We start from the raw sequence: 22,597 nt of genomic DNA, 5'->3' as shown, positions 1-22,597 counted from the left end.
AGAAAATGACTGGGGAAGGGATTCCGAGACAACTGCTGGCCTCACACTCATGTGCACCCATATGTGCACACACACATGAACACAAACACTAAGCTATCACAGCTGGGCAGTGATGTGTGCCCATCATCCTAGCATGCGGACGGAGGACCAGGAGTGCAAAGCTAGCTTTAACTACATAGTGCGTTTGAGGCCAGCTTGGGCTACACAAGATCCTGCCTCAAATAAACAAACAAGCATCACCTCCCCCACCTGAACTCAAGATACTCCCGTTAGCTACAGAGGGTGGTATATGCTTATAGTCTCAGCTATTCAGGAGGCTGGGGCAGGAGGATCATTTGAGCTCAGGGGTACAAGACCAGACTGGACAACATGGAGCGATCTCACCTACGAATAAATAGGCAGATGAAGAGTTGCTGTTCAGTCGAGTCATAATCTCCTCAAGGGATCTTCTGACATCAAAGAAGGCCACAAGAGCAGAATCCTGAGTGACCAGCAATGAGAGGAACCAAAGGAACCATCACTGGTCCTATTGTCTGTGCTTGAGTGGCCAGCATGGTGCATAGCCAGCTTCTCTGCCCACACCTAAGGAAACCCCTGCTCAACTCCCTGCCCTGGTAGGATTTTTTTCCCCCCAACAGCTGTAATTTTCAGGTTTTTTTTTTTTTTTTTTTTTTTTTTTTTTTTTTTTTTTAATTTCACCTTGAAAGAACAGCAGTATCCATGGGTTCCAAAAACTTATTAATCCTTACAAAACTTCCATGTTCCAACCAACATGTGGCATGCTTTTCAGTGTTTGTAGTTCCGCCCTGTCCCTCTTGGAGGACTTCAAAGGCTGTTTCTTTACTGAAATAAACAAGGCCTGGATGGAGGAGAGAGAAGTGGGAGCCTGTGGAGTGGAAAAGAAAATCACATTTTTCTTCTAAAAGAATCCAGGCCAGTTACTGTACAAATGGCTTCCGGTCTGGAGCACAAATGTTGCAAAAGTTAAGGATAACGGCTGGAGGGGTTGACTGGTCCCTGCACTCTTATATGTTCCAGGGTGTTGGGCCCCATTTCTACCCTGGTTTGGGCCTTGTGGACAAACCTGAGCCTGGCTTGAGTTTCTGTGGCCTTGTGGGAGAGCCTAAGCCTGCCTCGAGTTTTGAGACCTGTCTCTGTCACTACCGTACACGGGTGACTCACAAGATCTGCCTCTGGCCCATTGTTGCTGATGTAGAGCTTTGCCATTGGTCCTGTCAAGTCTCCCTTCCCCGCTCCCTACGTCATCTCACCCCACCAAAACTCCTCCTCCCTACGCCCCGAGTTTATATAAGCAATAGGCTGATACATTCAAGTTGAGTTCCTGTGGCGACAAGACTCCTGGCTGGGTGTGTTTCTTTTAGGCCTTCCGATACTTACCATCCCGCTCAACCCCAGAGAGACCTGGGATCATTCTCCTCTCTCTTGGACCTGCCGGCAAGGAGCCGACACCAGGGCTGATATCTGGGTAGCTGTGTGTACAGGTCTGTATTAGTGATTAGGAAAGGTTGTACCCATATGGCTGAGCTGGGCGGCTGGATGGGCTGGGTCCAACTGCAGCCTCTTCACAAAGTCGCCATATAGACAAGGCTCTCCTATGTTCCAGTCTCCTTGCCTGTAAAACAGGGAGAATAGTGGTGAGGATGAAACCAGTTAATTCAGGCTCAGTTGCTCAGAACAGCAGCTGATACATACAGAAGCCATACAAGCAGGAGCTGCCATGATCATTTATGAAAACACACAACGGACAGGCTCACAATCAAATCCCCTTCCCCAAGGTCTCACCAAACTGGACAGGTTCTATATTTTGGTCCTTCCATTTGGGAAAACAAACAGATTCAGTGGAAAGAAAGGAGGCCCTTGGTTCTCTAGTCCAGGCAAGGCCCCAGGAGTGAGAAGCAGGTGGGCTTTGCGTAGTCTACTTCTCAGAAGAAGATGTAGGTTTAGAGCCGCACAGAGCCTTAGTTAGGGTTTCTACTGCTATGATAAAACACCATGACCAAAGGAAACTTGGGGAAGAAAGGGTTTCTTTCATCTTACACTTCCAGGTAACAATCCATCACTGAGGGAGTTCAGGGAACGAATTCAAGGAAGGCAGGAACCTAGAGGCAGGGGCGATGGCAGAGTGGTGTTTACTGGCTTGCTCAGCCTGCTTTCTTATAGCACCCAGGGCCACCGGCCCAGGGTAGTACCACTCACAGTGAACTGAGTCCTCCCAAAGCAATCATCAACCAAGAAAACACACCACAGGCCAATCTGATACAGGAATTTTCTCAAGCGAAATCTCCTCCTTTCACTTGACTTTGGCTTGAGTCAAGTTGATTAAAAAAAAAAAAAAAAAACTAGAGAGCACACACAGAAAGCTCCATACCTCCCTCCTCCAACTTGGATGCTCCGATTAGCCTCTGATTAGATAAGAAGCCCAAGCCTTCAAGTGTAAAATGGGAAGATGAAGGAGTCTTCGGTAGGAAGCACCTGTGATTTGTATTAAGTAAAATCCTCCTGAAAATGGCCACCTTAAGTGTCCTGCAACACCCCCTGTTATGGTTATGCCAGAGGCCCAAGCTGAAGGAAAATGTGGGTGAGGAGAGAGGGAGAGGCCAGAGCCAGGAGAGGGTGCTCCTGGGTTGTTGTGTGTGGGGTGGGGTGGGGTGGGGTGGGGGGGGGAGCATCAGAGTCTGGGAGTTGGGGCAGAAGCAGAGGTCAGGAGGGAATCCAGAGCCACCTGCATTGTGTGTTAGAGGGAAGAAGGGAAGGGGTTTCCCAGGAAGGGGCCAGGCAGCCAGGAACCAGGACAAGACAGGGAAGGGACAAGTCCTAGAATGAATCTGGCCCCTCATTGTGCAGAGGAAGCATGTTTTAATTGCTGTGGTCCATTGGCAAGTGGCAAAAGAGTATTGTCATGGAAACAGGTGAGGAGGCCAGGCCAGAGGGATTCAGCCTTCTTCCTGGACTGCCAGGGTCTTTACCAAAACAACTCAGGACCCGTAGCACACCCTAGGAACAGTGTCCCCAGCTCCACCCTGCTCTACGTATCTCCTGATCTTCATTTGCTGGCTGCCTACTGCAGAGCTGGCTTCCTATGTGAGCTGTCTGCTAACTCCACCCTTCCTCAGAAGATGTAACATCTGGGGAAGAAGCCTGGGCCATCAGGGCTACATGCATACCCCCTGGGCACAGCACTGTGCCTCAGCAGAGCTTGCTGAAACAAACCATGACTGTACAGATGGTAGAAGCAAAAACCCACCTCAGTGGCAACAGTGAAAGAGAGAAGAGAAAGGTGTTTTAGTGAGCACAGACTCAGTTCATGCACGTGGGCACCATTTCCCTTCTTCTTCTTCTTCTTCTTTTTTTTTTTTTAAATATACCAAATATGGAAGCCAGGCATTGTGGTACATGTATATGATTTACAAACTGAGGAGGTAGAAGCAAGAAAATCAGGAGTTCACGATACTATACTATACTATATACTATAAATTCTATACTTGATACTACAGCAAGTTCGAGGCCAATCTGGGCTATATAAGACTCTGTTTCAAAAACAAAAATAATTGCAAAGAAGCAAAATTTAAATGACACACAAAAACACAAACCAAACCAAACCAACCAAACAAAAACCTCAAGTGAAACAGAGCACCCCAATACTTGATAGGTCCCTACGTCAGGTGTGGGAACAGCAACCTGGACAAGGCAGAGAGGGCACCTGACCTCATGGGGTTTGTGTTCTACATGTTTATCATGGATATTTAGGAGAAGGGAAGCACCAGGGATTTATATTCACAAATGGTGTTAGGTGGGTGGGAAGGAATGGCCTTGCTGTGTGCTGAGAACATGAGAAGGCTGAGAAGTGCATCCTGTGGACTCTGAGGGCCATGCTCCTGTTAGAGGGCAGAGCGCTTGCTTGGGTCAGCTGGGAACCTTGACTAGGGTAGGTCAAGAGTAAGCTTCACACATTCAAAAGGAAGGACACGCATCCCAGACAGGCTCTGCTGTAGATTAGAGGGGCAGAGTCTGGGAAGGGAGGAAATTGCTCCAGCTTGTTAAAAGGCAGAGCAGGAGACAGACCTAAGGTCCTGGCACTTGTTCAACTCCCGTTACTAGTCCTGTCTAGTCAGGAGTCAGAAGCACCCTAAATGACAGCCCCTCCCAGAAATTGTCCAGTTTGGAGGCTGCATGCAATAATGTAAAGAGCAAAATCCAGAATGGGAACAGGGCAGACACTTAATATCTGTGATTCAGGCATGCTGATTAACTCACATAGGATGACCAAGGAAGTAAGAAATTGGATCTAGGTACCACTGCTGTCTGGCTCCTTGGGGACAATGCTTGCTTCCTACCAAATCAAGACTGATGAAGACATAATCAAGCTTATCATGTGACAGTCACATACTGAATTAACACAGTTAATTTCCTCAAAGTTTTGTCTTTGCAGGCTAGGGAGATGGCACAGTGGGTAAAGTGTTTCCCGTGTAATCATAGATGCCTGAGTTCAGATCTGCAGCACCCATTTCAAAGCAGCACACTGTATGCATTTGTAACCCCAGTGCTGGTGGAGGTTGGAGGTGGGGAACAAAATGGACAGGTGGATCCCTGGAAGACTGGCCAACCAACTTAGCTGCCTTGTTGAAAAGGCCCAGTGAGATCCTCAAAAAATAAGGAAGACATCTGATATCAACTCTGACCTCCACATACGGGTGCACAGACTTTCACAAACATGTATGCACACGCATGCATCAAAAGATAAATTTATCCTTGCAGCAACCCGATGGCGTGACAACCACTGTGCCCACTTTATAGAGGGGGGAACTAAGACTTGGGGTACTAAACAACCATATTAAGGAAGGGCAGAAGGAGTGAGTTTATAGAAATACTCAGGCCTAGATGGAAGGGCTGAGGGCACAGAGTTTAAGTAGTATGGTTGTGCAGAGCAAGACCACTGTGCAGTGGCTCATTCTGTCTCACCTAAAGGCACAAGGGAAGGGCAAATGGTCTCTTGCAAGAGTCTAGCTGTGTCTGGCCTTCCAGTGTAGAGCCCCTTCACATTCCCTGGATCTCCCAGGCTGCTAGTTAAGTGTGTGTGTGTGTGTGTGTGTGTGTGTGTGTGTGTGTGTGTGTGTGTGCACTCTTCTCATTTTACCAAGAGGAGCTCTAGGCTAGGAGAAGGGAAGTCTCCAAGACCATGGTGGGAGCTGAAGGCAGAGTCCTGGTGGCCTCATTCCTGGGCTGTTGCTCTTGCTTGCCCTCTCCCACCCATTTCTCAAGCTCTCACAGAGAAAGTCTGAGGTAAGTGGCCTATGTTTCCTGACTCCTTGTGTTATAAGCTACCTTTAGTTTCCTCTTGCAAGGATTTCTCCCTGAGAGAGGAGGGCCTTGGTCCCTTGAAGGCTGGATGCCCCAGTGTGGGGGAATTCAAGGGCTGGGAGATAGGAGTGGGTAGATGGGTGGGGGCACACCCTCATAGAAATAGGAGCAGAGAGGATGGAATAAGGGATTTCTGGGGTGGGGATGGGGAAAGGGGATAACATCTGAAATGTAGATAAATAAAGTATCCAATAATAAAAAAACAAAACAAAAAAGAAAAACAAACAAACAAAAATCCAGATAATGAAATTGGCTATCACAGTTGAGCATTTGAGACGTTTTAGCAGCAATTTAATATTACCCATATTACTGGGAGTCCTTATAATTGTCAAGGACAAGGGACTGTGGAAGGGGCCCATGGAACTTTAAAACAATATCTTCATAAAATAAAAAAGGGGGAAGTATATCCCTGTACATCACAGATTTATTTAAATCATGTTCTTTTTATTTTAAAAATATTTTAAAAATTTGGATGCCAAGGAACTTTCTGCTGAGTGTCTACGGCGCTCTACAACTAGGCATACTTATGCGTAGGTAAAAGGGAAGGATCCACTTACTGGCACATGGCATGATCTGGATCAGGTATCTAATATGGAGAAGAGGGTATGTTTTTGTTTTTCTGCAGGATGCAGAACCATGGTGGCTGCCAGAGTGATGGGAGAGATATGCTGATGCTGGGACAAAGAATGATACTGACTTGTGAGCTTTCTGAAAGCCTTGACAATGGTGACTGGGAAGCTGTATTGGACATATGTTCCCGACACACCTTTGCTTACCTATACCCCTGATGGGACAAGCTGCCTTGCCTCAAGTTTTTCGACCTTGTAGAACAGAGAATCAAAAAGAGAAGTTATAATGACTCTTGTATTTTTCTTAAATGTGACCAGTTATTCGGACTCAATCATGGCCTGGTCTAGAAATCAATCCAATATTGGAAATAACAGTCATTATTTGGAAGGCTGGTTCTAGACATTTTCAGAGACACATTTGGAAGCTAGCTGCAAATGATGTTAGCAAGAGATAAAGTTGGGACAGGATCTGGATTTCAAACAAGTGTTAGCACATGTGTTAAGGCTCTTTTAATTGTCAAGTTAAAATTACTTTTGTTTCTTCTATAGTATTTAATATAAGTTGTATTGATTGTACACTTTCTAATTGTGTTAGTGTGTTGAAATCCTGCATGTCAGTTATGGAGGTCTATCAACCAGCTTTTGTTTTATTGCCCTGAGTATCACAGAACCTTGGTATTCTGAAAAAAGCTTGCAAGTACTGGAAGAAGTGAGTCAGGCTTTAAGCAGAAGCAAGAGGGTAGTGGGCTTGATTATTGCTGGTACAACAGCTTTAATTACATTAATTGCTAGCACCACTGCTTCTGCAATGGCTTTGATACAAGCAGTTAAGACAGCTACTTTTGTTAATCATTTAGCAAAAAATGTTACTAATGTATTGAATATACAAGAGGATTTAGATAGGCGTTGGAAACATCAGATTGATGTTTTTTATCCAATTCAAATTACTGGAAGAAGGTTCAGAGTTTAAGAGTAAGGAGCCATCTCGAGGGTCATGCCAAATACAATTGGATTCATGTTAGTTCTAAAATTTACAGTCATTATAATTAGGAAAAAGTTTAAAGACACTTGCAGTGTATTTGGCATAATTCTAACACCTCTCTGGATGTTTTAACTTTACATAGTGAGCTTATGGATTTAAAGAATGCTGCTCTGCTGAGCATTGATATGGCAGATACTGTGGATAAAATTACCCATGGCCCGAGGTCAGTATTTCTATTTTGGTCAAGCTTCAAGAATGGCATATGTAGCTTGATCATGCTAGCCCTTTTTGTCCTAGGAATACTTTTATTCCTGCCCATGGTGTTAAAGCTTGTTAGCAATATCAACATGTTGGCAGCCAAAGTACATGGCTTGAACCTGAAAGTGGAACCCCAGACAGAGTTAATAAATTAACAGGCTGGCAAGCCAAGGATGGGTAAGGTTTTGCACAGAGCCTTACCAATCTAAGACAGAAGTGCATTGCTTAGATAATGCATATTCCATGATGGGTAAGGAAGGCATTCTTGGCAGAACGACCTAAGAGTGTTTCTAGGGAGGGAAAATGGGGAAAGGGGAAGTCATCTGAAATGTAAATAAATAAAATATTCAATAAAAAAAGAAAAAAAAAGAAAAGAAAAAAAATAAACAGATATTAATATTTAAATATATTATCATGCTACATATTCCAGAAAAAAAGATTCCAACCCATTATCATTTTATGTTCATTTTACCTGTGTGGATATATTGACTAAATATATTTTGGTCTTTTCATATTAATTTTTGAGTTTAATTTATTATGAGTATAATAAACTTAGGCCAAGTTAACCAATTTTACTTGTAATCAATTTGCTAATACATGCATGATATGAATAACAAACCATGTCTCATGTGTATAGTCTATAAAGTAATAAAAGGCCAAATTTAAAAAAAAAAAAAAGACTTTCTCCCTGGGAAGGTATGAACAGCATCTACCCCCTCCTCTTAAAGTCCCAACGAAAACCAAGAAAATTATTAGACTTATATTAGTGAGACTTACTTTTGGAAGCATGGGGAACCCCAGAGCAGCTTCACTGGAGAGTCTTGACCCAGGATGGATGCAAGCTTCCCCTAAAGATGGAGTTCCCCTCGGTTAACCTTCCTCAGCTTCCATCTGAACCTCCAGATACCCCTAGGCCATGTGCAGTTAGGACAGAATTGCAAGCCAGTGACTGGGAGGAATGGATGAAATCTCAGGGGAGGGTCCTTTTTTGAGGGAATGTCAGGCCCATTGGTGAGGGTCTCTTGCAAGCAGACAGAACTATTCTGACAAAGATGGTGGCTGCTTTGCTTCAAGGGCTGCAATCCTGTGCATCTCTCCCAAACATACACTGAAGTGCCAACTCTAGCCATGTCTGTAAACGTGAGATTATCTGGATATGGTTGAGCCTGGATTGGTGGCTGCAGGGCTAATCCAGCATGACTAGTGTGATTATTGTCTTTACAGAGGCATAAGGGTTGCACAGGGAGGATGCCATACAGCAGCAGAGGCAGAGACACTGAGGAGAGGCTGAGAGAATACCTTCCTTTTATTTCAAGACACCTCATTTATAAAACTGTGTGTTAGCAGCCCACATAAACTAGTTCCCCCCGTGTGAAGGTTAATGTCTGACAGTCAACTTGACAGGATCTAGGGGACAAACAGGCATGTCTATGAAAAAGTTTCTAGACTGGGATAATAGAGGTGGGAAAACCTACCTCAAATGTGACCAGTACCATTCCCAACTGCATATAGGGGAAGGTGGCCGAGTATCAGAACATGCAGATCTGTTTCCTGGCTGTTGGATGTGACAGGCTGCTTCAAGCATCTGCCACCACCACCTTCCTGCCATTATAGACCATAACTATAAGCCCAAACAAACCCTTGCTTTTGCTGGGCATTTTGTATGAAAACAGTAAGGACTATAAACTGACACCTAGCTTTTCCACCTGGTAACCAATGTGAGCTGTCAGGTGTTAGAGAGAAGGTCACAGGCCCTGATGCACTGATGTCATAAGATTCCCCGACCCCAAACAAAGTCAAGAACCAGACTCCTCATTCCTTATTTAGCCCCACTGTGTGCAAGGTCCCAGCCAGCCTCATGTATGGTGGGAGGCCGGAGATCAGGAGAATAAAGATATTGCTCTGGTCAAACCAGGAGATGGCCACACTGTGTAGCTTGCCCAGAAAGGGAGTAAAAAGCACTGGTGTTTGAGAAGGGGCTGGAGAAGGCCTCATGGAAATATAAACAGAGCTTCAAAAGATGGTCTTCACTAGGCACAGATAATGTGGATCGTTTGAGATATATATATATATATATATATATATATATATATATATATATATATATATATCACTGCATTCTTTTCATCTGCTGCTTGCAGTACCCTTGTCCTGACTGTGTGCAATAGAATTACACTGTGGCTTCCATTCCACAGCTCAGGAAAATAGACCCAGAGAGGTTAAGGACTGGACCCCGAGGACAGAGCTGGTAAGGCTACAATGGGAACAGTCTTCTCATAACTCCAACCCTTGGGTGGCTGACAGGAAGGAATGCAGAAACAGATCCTTAGGACAGGCGTGTCAAGGGCGTTTTGGGGAAGGTGGGTAGTTTTCCAAGGCAGTGGGTTTGGGGGAGAGAGACAAAGGAGAAGCAAGCATTCTCCAAGGAGCTGGAAGGCTCTGCTGCAGTCTTGGCTTGGCGGGCGTTTAAGCGTTCTAGCACACAGTACGGTAATTAAGCCTGTGGGCTGTGCTGAGGGGGGCTGCATCTTCAGTGTGATTCCGGATGGCATGCTGCATTCACTAGAAGGGCTTCTTTTATGCTGCAGTAAATAAGCATTTGAACTTCTTAATGGCCCTAACAGCCAGGCTTATGCCTCACTGGGGTTGCATAACCAGCAAGGCTCAGCTGAGAGCTTTCTCCTCTGCACTGGCCTCACGGGGACTCAGTCCCTGGGAAGGAGACTGCTGGGTAATCTCACAGTATGAATTCCATGTTCTAGCCCTGAATCAATGTGCAGTTGAGGAAGGGCTGGGACCTACCATATGACCTTATTACACACACACACACACACACACACACACACACACACACAAACACACACCAGAGAGAGAGAGAGAGAGAGAGAGAGAGAGAGAGAGAGAGAGAGAGAGAGAGAGAGAGATGGTATTTTTCCAGGTGCCACAGAGGCAGAGAACCAGAGAGTCCACTGAACAGCATCAATGATGGCTGCGTGGCTCAGCTACAGTAACCAAGCTGCACACAGTGAAACCTCATCCTACCCCAGCTGATTTTGTGGAGGACTCAGTTCATCACTTCTGAGTCACCAGTACCCCCTTCCATCCAGGCATGTGGGAATACAATAGGGAGCCTGGAGCTCCTTAAAAGACAGACACTTTGTTTTTTGAGATGAGGCCTCTCACTGGCCTGGAGATCACCATGTGCAAGCTAGGCTGTCCATCTCTCTCCTGCCAGTGCTGGGAACACAATGAGATGGAACTTAGGTCCTCAATCTTACCCAGCAAACCACCTCTCCAGATCCCGTTTCTCTCTTGTTCCACAGTGGTGAGGGAGCAGCTCGCTCCTTGGTTCTCAGGATAGCAGCAGCTGCTAGCCGGCAGTTCCTGGCGTAATTAGGTACATGTTACTTTTACTGTCAGTCTTCATCTGATCACAATAGCAATAAGTAACTTCTTTTGAGCAAAGGAATTTAATGTAGCTGGGTGGTGGTGGCACAGGCCTTTAATCCCAACACATGGAGGCAGGGGTAGGTGGATCTCTGAGTTTGAGGCCAGCCTGGTCTACAGAGTGTGAGTTCCAGGACAGCCAGGGCTACACAGAGAAACCTTGGCTGGAAAACAAAACAAAACAAACAAACAAAAAGAATTTAATGTAAGTAAATAAAACACAAAGAGAAAGTAGGCTTTAGTTAGAAGGCTGGGCTTCAAATCCTGACTTCTGACTTTGGGCATGTAATTAAAACTCTTGAAGCTTCAGTTTTTTACTGATAAAGATGTCAGTCATAGGAGTAACTGTACCATAGGGTGGTTGAAAAATGCTGACTAAACTCTTATCAGTGGGCTGATGCATTAAATTCACAGATGGGAGTGTAGAGTGAAAAATTATAAAGGCCATTTTATGAAATATGTGTAGATTTTTTGCCTTACAGAACTGAAAATAAGATTTCAGGCCTTCACATTCCAGGTGAAGGACACTTGCTGGATTACATTCCTCAAGCCTCGCCCAAGGCAGAAAGACATTCCTGATTACAGATAAAGATGCTACCACCTAGGTGGGGCCCTAGCCCTATAGCCGGAAAAAGTAAAGATAGCAATCTGAAATGGCCGGATAGGGCACAATGGCATGGTAAAAACCACATTTTTGAGAAGAATGCAGGGCGATTTCCACATGACACTAATCATTTAGAGTGAATACCTCTGAATTGTTCCACTGTTTTCATGTTTTGTATCTTTAACAACCCCATCCCACTCCCCTGGTTTGTGGTTTTTCCCTTTAAAACCCTCCAAGGACTGGCCGAGGGGGTCGGACCTTGACTCCAGCGCGAGTACCTGGTCAGACCGCTGGCTGCCAGCTCTTTCCCTAATAAACCTCTGCTGATTGCATCCAGGTATGGTTTCTTGTGATCTTTGGGTGGTCGCAATTCCGGAGGCTTGAGGAAGGGTCTCCCGAGTATGGGGGTCTTCATTTGGGGGCTCGTCCGGGATATGCGACCACCTTAATCCAAGAACCACGCTGGGAGGTAAAGGGACACCGCGGTTTTTTCTGTCTGGTTGTTGTGTGACCTTTTGTATAAATTGCCTGGTTTTTCATGTACTGATTTCTGGTTTTTCATGTGCGGGTTTGCCTAAATCGTCTGACTTCTCGTGTGCTAGGGTTGCCTAAATCGTGTGCTGTTTTGTCTAGGTTTGTTTAAGTTATTTGGTTTCTGAGTTGTTTGTGCCCGTCTGTCTGAATTATTTGGTTTCTGAAAAGTGCACTTCGGTTTGGACTGGCAGCTGTTTCTGTCTCGTGAGGGGCAGTAAACCATTTTTGTTTCGAGAGGAGACAAATGAGTGATTAGCAGACGTGCTGGAGAGTCACTAGCTGCTGCACCCCCAGAGACGTTTGGGGGTTCATCTAGGTGCCGGGGAGGACGTGGAATCCCTCTAGGCTGGCACAGGTTTGCATCTAGGTGCCGGAGAGGACGTGGAATCCCTCTTGGCTGGCACTGGTGATTGAGACGGGTTTTTTTGTTAGTCTTTTTGTGTGTTAACAATGAAAACTAGAGAGAAAAGGTCAGAAATGGCCACCGTGGTAGTTGTGCTCTCATGGCAGTGTGTCTATTTTTGGGTTGTTCATTGCTGGTATGTTAGAAATCTGTTAGACTTGGTCCAGCATAGGCTGACCAAGTTGTCTGAATCTGTTAAATCTGAATCTGTGAAGACTGACCGCGTTGTCTGGTTATTGGAGTCTTACTTGGAAGGCGAGAGGACTTCCAGAAGGTCAGGGGATCTGACTGTCAGGTTTCAAGAGACTGAGCGCTCCTACTTGGGAGAAGACGTGGAATCCTTCTCCATCTGGGGTCGTGACCAAATGTAGTTAAGTGTTATTTGTGCCACCCGTGGCAGGGGTGAGCTGTCTGTGTTTTATGTACTACACGTGAGAGGGGTGAGTTATTTGTGTTGTTTTTTTATATGTGTGTGTCTTTTCTTGGCAAATCATCTGTGTGTTAGCTGTTAATCTACTGTGTTAAACATCTTGAGTTAAAAATAGGTAACATGATTGCCGGCAGAGAGAGAAATGAAGCCGCCGGTACAAGAATACAACTGCAGAAAGGCGGGCAGGTCCTTTAATAAGGGGCAGCTACCTCGGTTCGTGCTCGCGGTTCGTGTTCCTACAGCCCGCCTACCGCATGTAGGGTATGCTTCAGGTAACAGCACATGGAGGGTGCCTTCACCCAGCCCGCTCACCCAGCCCCCACTTGGCGGGCTACAACTCGTGGTTCCCCAGCACAGCAACAGCGTGCAACAGCTACCTAGTTTGGTATTCCTGGCTGTACTGGGTACCTTGAGGTCACTAGTGCAACAAATGGCGGTTTTCCACCTGCCGCCTATGAAGATAGATGAGAACCCAGGTGATAAAAGAAAAAAGAAAAAAACCTGGCAGTGGAGCCAGGACAGCTAGACAAACAGCCGCAGCAAGATTGTTCACCTGAGAGTTAATTATTTTTTTTTAAAAAAAAAAAAAAAAGAGAGACAAGAACTGGTTAAAACTGCTTACTTAATTTAGTTTAAAACTTACTTGTGAGGCAGTCTCGATTTACACAAGAAAAACTGATAATTCGCCCTGCTCTGTGGCTAGGAGAAGGACACCAGCAGAAAGTAGAAAAAAAAAAGGGGGGCCAGCAGTTTTTTAGCTTCTGTAATAAGGAAGTTGATAATGATTTTTCCCAGTTTTATAAGTAAAGGAGTGCTTTTTTCTAAAATTACAGCTTAAAAGTTATAGGCTGCCCTGAGTCAGAAATATATATATATGAGTCAGGAATATATATATATGAGTCAGGAATATATATATATATATATATATATATCTCCTTCAGTTTTGATAAATTTTTTAGCCATTACTGTTTGAGACAATTTCATTATTTGTATGAGATTTTCATTAAGATTTGGTTCAAAGATGAGAGTTCTGACAAGATAAAATTAAAGAAGTGGTGAAGACTTGTGCTCTTACGTTAGACATAAAAATGTTTACTTTATTGTTCTTGTTGTAATCAGAAATAACTCTTTAAAAGGTTTTTATAGAACTATGACCAAAGTTTCTATTTTGTTAAAAGTTAAATTCAAATAAGTGTCAAATGTAACTCAAGTTGCCTTTTAAAAATTGTTAATAACTGTATGAACCTTCAACATCGTAATAGTCCTTACTGTGAAATGCTATAGATAAAGCTATTTGTTCTGATTTGATTTCTTTCTTAGAGCTTCAGAGGTGAGCTCACATTACACCTGTGGACAAGGTTTACAGACTGAATTAGGTTGTGGTTTCTAGTGTGATGTGAACAGCAGTCATGCAGCCTCACAAATGCATCAGTCTACACAGAGTTCAAAGCAATAAATAAGGTAAAAGCTTTGCTTTCACAAGACCTTTGCAGGTTCTGGTCTTCAGATTGGGGACCCCGTCAATTGATCAGGCCGTGGTCAGCAGCAGGTCAATTTGGAGCAGATTTGACTGAGACCTCCATGTGACAGAAGGTAAGGGACACCCAGAGGCCCACGCCAGATTCCGCTGATAGGTCTTGAGAGAGAGGGTTATATGAGACCCCACTAAGTTTGATCGGGACACATGAGGTTAAGCAGAGATCAGATAAGTTACCCACAGCCTTTCTAAACTAGCTCATAGAGACATTCTGTCAGTGTAGACAAGGCTCTAGAGGCTACAGAGACTACAAGATAAGTCATTGAAAGATTTAGGAAGTATACTACATATTAAAATGATTGATGGTAATAGCAAGTGAGAGAAGATTTAAAAGAAAGGAATAGAGAAGAGGAATAGAGAAGGTTTAGTGTAAGTCTAGAAGAAAAGAGTAGAGAAGAAGAATAGAGATCAGTTGCTGTGAGTCCACAGGAATAGAGAGGAATAGAGGAGACTAGAGAGAGGTGAAGAAAGAGAAAGGTGACAGGAAAGAATTTACAGAAAGCAGAAAAAAGGGATTCCAATCAAAGAGAGATAAAACTCTTTGAAAAAGACCAGTGTGTGCATTGCAAGTAAAGGAGCCAGCTTCAGGGTCCAAGAGGGTCCTAACAAATAGAAGCCATGGCCAGAAAGTCCCAGGCCTCGAAAAACACCCCAAGTGGCGAAGATAACAGCTCTGTGTGAAGACGGCTATTGAGATAGACGGGGCAGCTTGGAGCCACCCAACTTTTGATAGACACAGGGGCTTCCTCCAGGCCAATGGGTCAAAAGGTATTCATGGACTACCCGAAAATGGTGGACTAAGAGATGGGCTGGGTATCCCATTCATTTATGGTCATCCTAGACTGTTCCTACCCTCTGTCGGGTTGAGACTTACTCCCCAGGATTGGGGCCCAGACAGGCTGCAACTAACTGACAAGAACTCACGGGTAGAGGAAAGGCTCCTCCTACTGACTCCAGCCGGGAGCCGAGGTAACGTGCTTTACAGACGGGAGCAGTTTTCTCCATGCTGGTCAGAGACAAGCCAGCGCTACTGTGGTGGACACATGCCATCTGGACTGACTCCCCACCCCTGAGATCATCGGTGCAGAGAACAACCTTGGAACTTGGGGCTGACAAGAAGACCAACATCTGCATGGACAACAGGTATGCTTTTGCCACAGTCCATGCCTGCAAGGCTATATGCCAAGAGAGGAAACCCTGATGAAGCCAGCAACTGTGAGTACTCGTTGCCCAGGACACCAAAAGGGAGGAGACTCAGTGGCCTGAGGCAATAACCGGACAGATCAAGTGTCTTGATACGGCAGCCTGTTCCAGTTGTGGGCCTAAGAGATGGCCTCACTTAAAGCACAGAGTAAGAAAAAGAACTCAGATTGCTAGCCATCCTGCCAGATACTATCTAGAGAAAAAGAGACAATGGTGCACACAAGAAGGGAGAACTATACTCCCCAGAAAGCAAAGGATTTACCAGGCTAAATAATACACAGATGGACTCTTAAGATATGAGTGCAACCAAGCAGCTAAGAGACTTAAATCGTATAAGGGACCTTAGGTTCTAAGCCAGAGAAATAATAGGACTTAGAGTAGATAAGAAATACCTAGGAGAAAACAGCCTAGAATAGGGACCTTCCCGAGGTTTCAAGTGTCCTAGGTAATTAGATCAGAGAGCAGTTTTAAGGTAAGTCAGGAATTGAAGATCCACTGTTTATATTGTCTCCGAAGCTCAGGACAGGTAGAGAGAATATACAGGACCCTAAAATTAAACTACCCTTGGGAACTGGCGCTGGCTAGAGTGTCCCTTGTTCTTGCTCCATACCCAGAATGCCCATTTTGTGTGAGAAATGATTTTTCAGGCTACTAAAAGACTGTTCCTGGTGCTGTGGACCATCCGACCTCCTTGAAGTTCACCATCACCACCTGTGACTGATGCCAACTGGAGAAGATCCAGATGCCTGAACAACCCCCTACTCTTTGGCTCCAGGTCTTCTGCTATTCTACAAGGCTAAAGAAGCAGCAGGCCTTGACTCCTGAGACCACCCCAGAGGCACAGGGAAAATGCTGCCTTGGAGGGTGGGACTTAGTGTGTGTACACCCAAGGTTAAATGACAGCTTGTGATTACAAGATTGAAGTTGAAATGTGAATCTAGAGTTATATAGATTTGTTCCTTTTGCAATTTCTCTTTATTATATATGTGATTTTATGTATATGTAGACAGCTATGTGCCACAAAATGTGGAAAAGTCAGAAGACAACTTTGAAAGTGTGCTACAAAGAAAAGGAAATGTTTTGAAACCCCTAGTCAATAGAATAGAGCCCAAGAACCCCTGCTAACAGATACCTAGTGCCTAAAATTGATAAATGGTAGACTTACAGCTCCGGGTTAACACCATGTGTTTCCACTGCTATCTTTGATGAAAACAAAGATTATTGTGTACTTGTCCAGCTAGATCCTGCAGGTACTCTTGAACTGAGTTTGAGATACACCCTAGATGATTCTGCAGACAGCCTATTTTCCTTGACTCTAGCTGTTACATTGTGACTAGGAGTGGCCATAGGTATAGAGACAGGTGTAACTACATTGATACAGACACCTCATTACTTTCATCAGCTGAGGGCTGCCACTGATGTGGATTTGAGAGCCCTAGAACAGTCAGTAACAAAGTTAAGTTGTTACTAGACTTGCTGTTTCTTAAAGGAGAAAGTCTGTGTGCTGCTCTAAGAAAAAATGTTACTATTATGTAGACCATTCAAGAGTGACCAGAGAGTAAATTCAGAAAAAAAGTTAGACCAGAGACAAGATAGAGATGCACAGCAACTTTGATTCGAGAGTTGGTTCAATCCTCCCTTGCTGGACCCCTTGTGATTTTACTTTTGCTCTTAACCATAGGCCCCTACATTTAAAATAGATTAGTAACTTTTGTTAGAGAAAGGATAAATGCTGTTCAGCTTTTTGTGTTGCGCCACCAATATAAGACTTTGGGTCAAGAAAATGGTAATTATGATGACACTGGAGTTTAAACTTTTCTAAAGATCCTAATCGGAAAAAGTGGGGTGAGAATAGACTTATTAATAATTGAGTTTTTATGATTAAAAACATAGCCAAATCGGAAAAAGTGAGGAATGTAGAGTGAAAAATTATAAAGGCCATTTTATGAAATATGTGTAGATTTTTTGCCTTACAGAACTGAAAATAAGATTTCAGGCCTTCACATTCCAGGTGAAGGACACTTGCTGGATTACATTCCTCAAGCCTCGCCCAAGGCAGGAAGACATTCCTGATTACAGATAAAGATGCTACCACCTAGGTGGGGCCCTAGCCCTATAGCCGGAAAAAGTAAAGATAGCAATCTGAAATGGCCGGATAGGGCACAATGGCATGGTAAAAACCACATTTTTGAGAAGAATGCAGGGCGATTTCCACATGACACTAATCATTTAGAGTGAATACCTCTGAATTGTTCCACTGTTTTCATGTTTTGTATCTTTAACAACCCCATCCCACTCCCCTGGTTTGTGGTTTTTCCCTTTAAAACCCTCCAAGGACTGGCCGAGGGGGTCGGACCTTGACTCCAGCGCGAGTACCTGGTCAGACCGCTGGCTGCCAGCTCTTTCCCTAATAAACCTCTGCTGATTGCATCCAGGTATGGTTTCTTGTGATCTTTGGGTGGTCGCAATTCCGGAGGCTTGAGGAAGGGTCTCCCGAGTATGGGGGTCTTCAGGAGGACTCACCCCTCCCTGGCCTCAGTTTCTCTGGCTCTGAAGTGGGTTCAGAGGATCATCTATGGTGTAGTCTTAGCCACAGTAGATTTAGATCCTTGAAGACTGGGGTAGTTGGGCTCCATAGGCAGAAAGAGGACCCCAGAGAACCTAGGGATCCCTCCCTCCCCTGCCCTGTGCCTCCCTGCAGGTGCTCTGGCTTGCAGCTGTGTTTGCTCTGACTAGCAAAAGCCTTAATCATGTTTATGAATAGGAGAAAGAGGGTGACCCCCACCTCCAGCCCCTGGAAAGCCGTATTCTAGAAGTCTGGCCAAGAAAAGGCTCCTTGTGTCTGGGTGGGGCCAGCCATGCATTCCTAGGTCCAATTGCTTGGCAGATTTGCTCCTGGCATGCTGCTGAAGGCCCATATGCATAGAACGGGGGTGGGGGGCACAGGGCATCCTTGTCATCTCTGCTTCTCACCAGGCCCTGCTGAGACTGGCGCCAGGAAGGGCGGGGCATGGCATCACAGCAGCCTGGGTAGATGTGGGGTTCTAACTCAGGAGGCAGCTAAACTCTGCTTAGCTCAGTCCTGCTTTGGTGTTTAGGGGCTTGCTCTGGCACCTCAGGCTACAGAGACATGGGATTAGGCTTGGGAAGAATGGTGGGCATCCTGACCTCCTTGCCTTTTTATCTCTCGCTCTCCCCTCAAACTGGCCGCTGACCCTCTAGAACAGTGGATCTCAAACTTTCTAATGCAATGGTCCTTTAGTACAGTTCTTCATGTTGAGTAAAATTATTCTGTTGCTACGTAGCTGTAATTTTGCTACTGTTACAAATTGTAATACAAACATTGGATATACAGAGTATCTAATATGTGACCCTAAAGGGGTCTCAACTGGCAGGTTGAGAACCACTGCTCTAGCTGGTCTTTTACAGCCAGCCTCCTCCAGCTTCGCCTTCCTTCCTTGCCCTCACTCCATCTGAAACACTGCTGCCTCTTCCTAAGGCAGGCTGCTTCATAGCCACTTCCTGTCTCAGTACAGCCTCCACCTCCTCCCTTCTACTTGCTCCATGTACAGTGGCCCAGACAACATCTTCCATCATGTCAGATTATATTTTTTTAATGATCTCTTGATCTAGTTCTCATTTTCCTCTTTAGCAAGTCCATTCTATGATGGTACAGACCATGTCTGTGGGCATCTGTTAACATTAGCAATTCTTGGATCCTCGGTCCCTGGAAAGTCTTTTTTTCTGAGCTCTCTGCTCACTGGCAAGCACTTAATAAACACACATTAAACAAAGGAATGAATGACTGAATTAGGAGAACACAAGAAGAGACCCTGGCCATTGTGTTCTATCGTGTTAACCATAGTCACAAATTCCCAGCACTTTCTCAGGGTCCTGTGCTACCTCTAGGCACTGTACACAAGGCTTTCATCTAGTTCTGCAATTCTGGAGAGGAGACCCTGGCTTCCCCTTTTTCAGAGGCCTAGAGAGATACTCAGTCTATGGTCATACTAAAGAAGACACAGAGTTCAGACTGCAAGCCCAGTAGCCAGTTTGTCTGTGGCAGCCTGTGCTTCTATCCCCTGCCCCTGACACCCCCAAATAGGAAGCAGTTTGTCTAAAGATGGGTTGTAGGGTACTGGGGAAGCTTTTTACTGCCTCCCATTGTCCTCTTCAGTCCTCACAGTTTCTAGAAACTTTTGCCTGGTGCATTCTCACAGAGAGCAAGCAGGGTCAGTAACAAACATCCAGACAGCAGAAGTGTCTGGGATCTCTGAGTCATGGAATCAGTGTGGCTATCCCACAGGGCAGCCCCCAAACCTTCAGGCCATGACCTGAATCCACTGTCAGGCTTCCTTCTTCTCAGCTAGCTAGAGGACACTCCAGGCTCACCAAGACTTATGGGAAGAGCCCGAGGCTAAGCCGTGGGGCTCTGGGCTCCTATGAATGCTGCTGACTCGTGTAGCAGGCCTTCTGTGTCTCAGAAGCTACTTAGGCTCAGCCCTCTGGATGGGTCAGATGAGGGTCTCAGTCCTGTACTAGACACACTTGATGGGCTACACACATCAGTGGTCACTATTGCCTAGCTCAGAGACAGCAGGCACCTCTTTTCTGCAGGCCTTCATTTATTTCCCTGTCCGTGCACAGAACACATGCACATGCAGTTGATTAAGAATCAGCGAGACACAGGCAAGGCAGGGCCTCAAGAACTAGAAACAAGTCTGGACTTTGTGGGTGCCAAATCTCTGGCCTGGGAGTCACAGGTTCTGGTCCCACCCCTGACAATCCATTTGCTGGGAGACCTCATGTCTAGGTGAGGCAAGCTATGCACTCCTCAGGTTCAACTGCTCGACAGATTGACTCCTGGTTTGCTGTTGAGAGCCCTTATGGAACAGCAAGGCCAAAGGCCACCTTGTCATGGTCTCTGCTTCTCATGAGGCCCTGTTGGGGCTGTGATAGGGTGGGGTGGTGGTGGGGACACTCAGCAGCCTGCACAGGCCTGTGATATGATGTCATCTTTAGTGTACTCCTTCCCCCAGCATCTACAAAGACCAGCTTTTAGTGGACAGGATACCTTGTCACCATCTGGACTCTTACCACATTCTGTCCTCTGCTGAGCAAGCCCTGGCCCTCACTCTGTCTCTTCAAGGACCTGTGCCATGCGGTGAATCACTTTTAAGCCTTTCTGAAGCTTCCGTTCGGAATCCATCTCCCACAGATATTAAAATGATGGCAAGAACCTACAGCTGATGACATAAGAAATGTCTGAAATACACTGTAAAAAAAAAGGAGACAGAATAAAATGCATTTCTCTCCATATATACCTCTCTATAAGTAGACTCGCATAGGGAACAAAGTCTAGTGGGATATGTATATATACATGCATGTTAATTAGGATAATCTCTGAGTCATGAAAATTATGTTGATTTTTACTTTTTCTGAGGTTTTAAAATCTTCACGAAACAGGGATAGTGCTTTTATAAACAAATAATTGAACCTCTTTTCAATTAAGAACTTCACCTGTCCCCTGACACCAAGATCTGAACTGTCTGGTTGCGCCTGAGTTGTTGCCTGTGTTTAGGTAAGTCCCTTCTGTCGTCATGGCTGTGACAAAAGACCAGAGGACTTGAAGAATGGCTGAGCTGTCTTAGCTCGGAGTTTCAAAAACTCTGTCACTCCTAGGCCTCAGTGAGGCAGCAGGTCATGGAAGGGCAGAGCTACCTACTTCCTGGTAACCGGGAGGCAGAGATGTCAGAGAACAAGCTATATCCCTCAGAGGCAAGTCCCTTGGTGACCTACTTCCTCCCACCAGGCCACACCACCTAATGGCTCATTCAGCATGAGCTCATGGACCTTTCACAAATGGGGCATTATGGGAACACTTCACGGGCAAGCCATTCGTGCTAGCCCTCACTTTCTATCAAATGAAAGAGCTGTTCTCTGTAATACCTGAGTTAGCATTCTTCCCGATAGAACTCTTTACAGTTTGGGCTGACAACTCATTGGGTAAAGGTGCCTGCCACGAAGGCCAACAGTCCGAGTTTTATCCCAGGTCCTACATGATGGAATGAGAGAACCAACCGCTTAGAGCTCTTCTTTTTTCTTTCCCATAGGCATCATGGCAGTTTTGCACCTGTACATTCATACACAAAATGTTTAAACGAATAAATAGGGGCTGGAGAGACGGCTCAGCGGTTGGGAGCAGGGGCCACTCTTCCAGAGAATCCAGGTTCGATTCCCAGAACCCATGTGGCAGCTAACAATTGTGACTCCAGTTCCAGAGAATCTGACATCCTCACACAGACACGCTCCACACAGACATACGTGCAGGTAAACATCAATGCACATACAATACAGATAAATTATTAAAAATGAACAAATACACGTTTTTAAAGCTCAATGAAAAGTTATACATCTTTGATACCCAGTAAGCTGCTACCTGCACTTGAAGGGCATCAGCATCATTCAAGACTGAAACGATCTGAATCTAAACAGTCATACATAGCCAGAGCTACTGGATGGAATACTTCTAAGCTCCCTACACTCTGATAATTCATCGGGTTGTCTTATTTATAGAAATCAAGGCTCAATCACTTTAGGCCTGTGATTCCTCTGAGCCATCTACCTTCCGCGGGAACAGCATGTCTTCCCTAAGTCCCACCCCTAGGCTGTGTTCATTGGTCAGCATAGACACTTGACCCAGATTTAGCCAATCAGCTCCTCTCTGGGGATTTAATTTTTTTATGTGGCAAAATTGGTATAACCTAAAACTAAACATCTTATGGCAAATAATTCAAGGGTATTTAGTGCATTAATAATGTACAGATGTCATGTTGACCTAATTCCAAAACCTTTCTGCCAGCTCAGAAGGAAACACTGCCTAGCCCCGCCCCGCCCCTGCTTCCTCCGGCCTCTGGCAATCACTGATCTGAATTTGCTCTCTATGGATTTACACTCTGGATAGTTGACACACTATGTGAACCTTTGCTTATGGTTTCTTTTACTCCGTGTAGTTTTTTTTTTTTTTTTTTTTTTTTACATTTATCTGAGTTGTAGGTGCACTAGGACTTTATGTCTCTTTATAGCCAAGTATTATTCCATTGTATGTATTTACTAATTTGTGTATCCATCCCTTGAGAAACATTTGAGCTTTTTTTTCACCTTTTAGGCTGTTATAAATAGTGCTGCTATGAATATTTATATAAATATATCTATTTAAGTTTTTGTTTTTAGTTATTTTGGGTGTTTACC

General features: G+C 44.9%; 1 long non-coding RNA gene across 1 annotated transcript; it reads right to left on the bottom strand.

Annotated features, from left to right (window-relative positions):
• Nucleotides 1-691: 691 nt before the first annotated feature.
• LOC143434397 (uncharacterized) lies at nucleotides 692-21,586 on the bottom strand. Its single transcript, XR_013103868.1, has 5 exons — nucleotides 21,296-21,586; nucleotides 20,444-20,621; nucleotides 10,467-10,572; nucleotides 1,399-1,633; nucleotides 692-886 (listed from the first exon to the last, which is right to left on the bottom strand). It is a non-coding gene; the product is annotated as an uncharacterized LOC143434397 (long non-coding RNA).
• Nucleotides 21,587-22,597: the final 1,011 nt, after the last annotated feature.

The sequence above is a fragment of the Arvicanthis niloticus genome, chromosome 14 (genome assembly GCF_011762505.2).
Source record: "Arvicanthis niloticus isolate mArvNil1 chromosome 14, mArvNil1.pat.X, whole genome shotgun sequence".
Lineage (NCBI taxonomy): Eukaryota > Metazoa > Chordata > Mammalia > Rodentia > Muridae > Arvicanthis > Arvicanthis niloticus.
This window is presented reverse-complemented; position numbering and strand designations above follow the sequence as displayed.